Source organism: Chiloscyllium punctatum, chromosome 11, assembly GCF_047496795.1.
Source record: "Chiloscyllium punctatum isolate Juve2018m chromosome 11, sChiPun1.3, whole genome shotgun sequence".
In the NCBI taxonomy this organism is placed as follows: Eukaryota; Metazoa; Chordata; class Chondrichthyes; order Orectolobiformes; family Hemiscylliidae; genus Chiloscyllium; species Chiloscyllium punctatum.
The window spans coordinates 92,223,542-92,229,309 of NC_092749.1; the positions used below are offsets into that span (position 1 = coordinate 92,223,542).

General features: G+C 44.3%; 2 non-coding genes and 1 pseudogene across 2 annotated transcripts; 1 reads left to right on the top strand and 2 right to left on the bottom strand.

Annotated features, from left to right (window-relative positions):
* Positions 1-246: 246 nt before the first annotated feature.
* On the bottom strand, positions 247-359 carry LOC140483417 (U5 spliceosomal RNA). Its single transcript, XR_011961951.1, has one exon. It is a non-coding gene; the product is annotated as a U5 spliceosomal RNA (small nuclear RNA).
* Positions 360-2,479: 2,120 nt separating this feature from the next.
* On the bottom strand, positions 2,480-2,593 carry LOC140483423 (U5 spliceosomal RNA). Its single transcript, XR_011961956.1, has one exon. It is a non-coding gene; the product is annotated as a U5 spliceosomal RNA (small nuclear RNA).
* Positions 2,594-5,346: 2,753 nt separating this feature from the next.
* Positions 5,347-5,465, top strand: LOC140483425 (U5 spliceosomal RNA; annotated as a pseudogene).
* Positions 5,466-5,768: the final 303 nt, after the last annotated feature.

A 5,768-nucleotide genomic window follows, 5' to 3' on the forward strand; every position in this document is an offset into this window, starting at 1 on the left:
GTGCTCCTCCACCTTCTTCACAGTCACCCTGACTGTGTTCCGAATGCCCTGGCCCGGGCGGCGAGTGGCTGCTGAGGCCATAGCTCAGAGGTTGGCTGGTCCCTGAATTGGCGTTAGGCCGAAGCCAGCATGAAGATCCACCAAGAGCAGGTCAGCACAACCAAACGATCCTCCAACGTCCAATCACGCTCGCAACACGACCCCCGAAGACAAACACTTCATTTCTTTCTTTGCAACTAGACAACAGCCCTACAAAAGCAGGGCCACAAAAAATTCATTCAAACTCTGAGTGTTCCTCTCCACGGAAATCTTTAGTAAAAGGCGAAAGATTTATACGATCTGAAGAGAAACCAGAGTATACTAAACAACTCACTAACCTTACCCTCAACCCACTCTGCTTGGAGCTCTCTAGCATCATGCTGACTGACCACACTGACAAGTATCATCAATACCACAGAACAAACAACTTAATTCACATTAGGCTCAAGAGCGCAAAACAGTTCCTATCCCACAGAAAGAGGGGTAACTATTTCCTTTCGCACCGTTATGTTCCAGGTATGTAGATGAGGGGGCGGGGCTTCCCTCTCGCCCCGCTGGAAACGATATTGCTGGTTGTCGGTCCTGTGCTGTTTCCCCTTTGGATGGCGAGACGAGCACCGCCTCTCTCACTCTTTGTCCTCCTCAAGTTTTTTTTGAAAAGGTGAGAGGCCGAACGAAATTTAAAGCGGCCGGGGGTGCTGATGCCCCTCAGGAATTCCATGTTTTCAAAATTTTCAGTTCCGATTTCTGAATTATCCCACACCAGAAACCGTTCAGATGACATCAAAGGTAGCATTTAAATACAAAACATTCCAAGTGCGAGGGAACTGCCCTCCAACCCCATTCACACAACTTGAGTCATGTCAGACAGACAGGCTTTTCAGGTGCTCAGTGTTGAAACAGGCTGTACCGACTGCATGGTCTTGTCCTGGGGCAGCCCAGACCTGGCTGGGCATTGAGAAGGTAGAATAGAGGAGCTGAATACTATTTCAAAGGAGAAAGACTGTGGAAATCGACAATATAGTGGGATTTGAGAATCTTCTTGCATGAATTACAAAAAGCTATTACAGGTATTCAATTTCAGCAAGTAATGGGGAAGGGAAATTGAATATTTACTCTTATTTCAAAGGATGTCAAATATAAAAGTAGGGAGGTTTCGCTAAAACTATACAATGCACTTGTTGGACCTCAGCTGGAATACTGTGAACAGATTTGGGACACTGATTTAAGGATATTGTGAGAAACAAAGCCCACTCACTTCAATAATTTCAGTCCGAGACAAGATCTGAATTAGTAGTGTCATTTATTTTACACTTGCAAGTGGGTGTGATGTCCAGTGTCTCTAAGGCAGAGGACATACACACCAAATTCAATTCATACACAACATTTAAATGATTTGATTTCTATTGTTTTACACTGCTCCCTCCCCTGTTTACATCGTCCACTTCCCTAAGACCGGCCCCCATTACCCCTGTTTATCTCTTGCCTTATCCGGCCTTGTCTGTGACAAAATGCTTATTTCTGGCCTCACAAGGCCGTTTGACCTCATCCTGCTGTAGGTCATTCTTAGGAATATTGTTTCTTCATCATTATCTACCCCCTCCATCTATGCCTTTCCCGAGGCCGTTCTGATCCCTATGACCCTTTTAAATGGGGTTTGTTCCTCTGTCTCTGTAAAAGTGGGAAACAGATGTTTATACCTACTGTTTGTACAGGCGCATTTAACGAACTTGAGCTGTAGCTTTCCCAGTCAATATCTGGGAAGTTAAAATCCCCCATAACAACCACCCTATTTCTTTCACTCTTCTCCTGAATCATCCTTGCAATACTTTCCTCTACGTCTCTCGGACTATTAGGAGGCCTGTAGAAAACTCCTAAAAGGGTGACCTCACCTTTCCTATTTCTAACCTCAGCCCAAACTACCTCAGATGGCAAGTCTTCCTCCATCATCCTTTCCACTGCTGTAATACTATCTTTGACAAGCAATGCCACACCTCCCCCTCTTTTACCCCCACCTGTGACCCTACTAAAACATTCAAACCTTGGAACCTGCAATAGCCATTCCTGTCCCTGTTCTACCCACGTCTCTGTAATGGCCACAACATCGAAGACCCAGGTACCAATCCACGCTGCAAGTTCACCTACCTTATTTCTTATACTTCTGGCATTGAAGTATACACACTTCAAGCCTCCAATGCCCAATCACGATCCAGCGATGGTCTCCAGCAGCTCCGACGACTCGCAACACGACCCCCGCAGTACTTCCCCCGCCAGCACGCTTCTGCTGCGTCGAACCTCCAACACTCGAGCAGAATCTCTTCCTCTGGTCCTCAGGAACGACACATATTCCGAGTCAAAAGGCCGTGAAGCGATCTTTACAAAAGACAAGAAAGCACAAAACAAGACAAACACTTCATTTCTTTCTTTGCAACTAGACAACAGCCCTACAAAAGCAGGGCCTCAAAAAATTCATTCAAACTCTGAGTGTTCCTCTCCACGGAAATCTTTAGTAAAAGGCGAAATTTTTTTTTATTTCAAAAATATACTTTATTCATAAAATGATTTGATGGTCTGTTCCAGGTATGTAGATGAGGGGGCGGGGCTTCCCTCTCGCCCCGCTGGAAACGATATTGCTGGTTGTCGGTCCTGTGCTGTTTCCCCTTTGGATGGCGAGACGAGCACCGCCTCTCTCACTCTTTGTCCTCCTCAAGTTTTTTTTTAAAAGGTGAGAGGCCGAACGAAATTTAAAGCGGCCGGGGGTGCTGATGCCCCTCAGGAATTCCATGCTTTCAAAATTTTCAGTTCCGATTTCTGAATTATCCCACAACAAAAACCGTTCAGATGACAGCAAAGGTAGCATTTAAATTCAAAACATTCCAAGTGCGAGGGAACTGCCCTCCAACCCCATTCACACAACTTGAGTCATGTCAGACAGACAGGCTTTTCAGGTGCCAGCGTGCCTGCTTCAAACATCCTCCACTGGCAATATATTCCAGGCTTCCACCATTCTCTGGGCGAAAGATTTTCCCCGTACCTCTCCCCTAAACCTTCCCCCCTCACCTTGAACCTGTGCTGTCTTGCAGTTGATCTTTCATCCAGCTTCTCACAATCTGCCCCATCAATGCCTTTCATAATTTTGTAAACCTCAATCTAGCCACCCCAAGCCTCTGTATTTCCAGTGAAAACCACCCGACTTTATCCAACCTCTCCTCATAACTGAAATTCCAGACCAGGCAACATCCTGGTAAATCTTCTCTGGACCCTCTCTGAAGCATCCATATCCTTCTGGTAGATTGGCGACCAGAACTACATACAATATTCCAAAGGTAGCCTCCCTGAAGTTATGTACCTTTGTAACAGAACTTGCCAACATTTATATTCGATGGGTTGACCGATGAAGGCAAGCGTGCTGTATTCCTTCCTGACCACTTTATTCACCTGTGCTGCCACTTTCAGGGATCTGTCGACCTGTACACCCAGAACCCTCTGTATGTCAATGCTCCTAAGGGTTCTGCCATTTATTGTACCATTTGCACCTGAATTTGATCTTCCAAAATGCATCACCTCACATTTGTCCGGATTAAACTCCATTTCTCTACCCAAATCTGCAATCTCACTCTATCCCGCTGTATCCTTTGATCATCCTCCTCACTTTCTGCAACTCTCACCAATTTTGGTGTCATCCACAAACATACTAAACAGACCACATGCATATTCCTTCTAATTAATTATAGATCCAACAAACAATATAGGCCCCAGCACTGATCCCTGTTGACAACCACTACTGACTGATCTCCATTCTGAAAGGCACCCTTCCACAACTACTCTGTCTTCTATGACCAGCGTGTTTTCTGATGGACTTGGCAAACAGTTCTGTGGGACACAAGAAACAGGCCAGAGGAGAAAGGGTCGCCCTATCTGACACAAGGTATGAGAGGAAAGATTTATGTTTACCATCCATTGATTGAAACTATTTTGAAATTTGCAATTGACCACATATATCCCTGAAAGTGTGAGATCAATATTAAGGCTTAATCTATATTTCTATATTTGAAAATAGGTTCCCTCGTCCATTCTTCCAACTCCTTTCATCAAGAAAACAGCTAAATTTTATTATCCCTTCATCTTCTACATTCAATGGAGTCTTTTTAAATGAATACTTAATTTTTTAGTAGCGGCTCCAGTTAGTTGCAAAACTTAGATGGGAAGATGGAGTTAAGAGGAGGATCAGCCATGAGTTAAAGGGGTTGGAACAGGCAAAAGAGACGAAATAGCCAATTCCTGTTCCGATGTTCCCATCTGCACAGTTTACTCTGCCATGTTGAAGGGCTTATGCCCGAAACATCGACTGTCCTGCTCCTTGGATGCTGTCTGACCTGCTGTGCTTTTTCCAGTGCCACATGTTTTGATTTTGACTCCAGCATCTGCAGTCCTCACTTTCTCCACATTATATTGCTGAGCAATTTTGGAAAGGCAGTCCTTTCAAGCTTTACAATAACAGCTTATAAATATCGTAAAAATACAAGAGTCCTGAGGGACATCACAACACTCTCCTTTAAATTGACTTTCTCCTCACTCTTCACAGGTTCTTTCATTTAAAAAACACTTGATGAGAACAAAGAGTGAGAGAGGCAGTGGTCATCTCCTCGTTTGAACAGTAAGCAACACAGAACTGACTATCTGCAATGTCATTTCCTGCAGGGAAAGACACGGAGGCCCCACTCCTTCATCTTCATCACTAGAATATAACTGTACAAAAAGAAAATAGTTATTCCTCAAGATACAAGGTAATGAGAGGAAGAGTTACAATGTACTAGGTAATGAAAGGTATAGATAGATTAGATAGCCAGAGACTTTACCCTCGGGCAGAAATGGCTGTCACGAGCAGTCACAATTTTAAGGGAATTGAATAAAGTCGAGGTGAGATGTCAGAGGTTGTATCTTTATGCAGAGAGTGGTGTGTGTGTGAAATGCACTGCCTGTTGTGGTAATGTAGTCAGAGACATTAGGGAGATTAAGTGACTGCTGGACAAGCACATGGACGGCAGTAAATTGAGGCATGTGTAGGTTCGGTTGATCTTAGGGTAAGATAAATGCTCGGTACAACATCATGGGCTGAAGGGCCTATACTGTTCGATGTTCTATGTTCCTTCTGTGGGAAATGAACTATTTTCCACTATTGCACTCAATTTTATTTACATTGTTTGTTCCTTCGTATCGACATTGATTGTCAGTGTGGTCACTCAACATGATGCTAAAGAGCTACGAATGTAATGGATTGAGGGTAAAGTTAGCAATTTATTTAACATACTATAGTTTCTCTGCAGATTGTATAAGTCTTTTGCCTTTTACTAAAGACTTCTGTGGAGATAAACACTCCACAGAATAATCCCTCTGCTCGGCTCTACCTCCTTCCCCAAGATCCACAAGTCCAACTCCCCCGGCTGACCCATTGTCTCCACGTGCTCCTGTCCCACTGAACTATTTTCTTCCTGCCTCAACTCTATTCTCTTCCTCCTTGGTCTCGGCATTTCCAATCTACATCCAGAACATAAACTATGCTCTCCACTTCTTCAGAAACTTACAGTTCCCTGGCGCCCAGGAGCTTCATCTTTACTTTGGACATGCAGTCCCTATACATGTCTTTATCCTGCAATGATGACTTGCAGGCCCTCAGTTTCTTCCTCTCCAATGGACCCATCCGGATCTCTCCACACCTCCACTTCGCT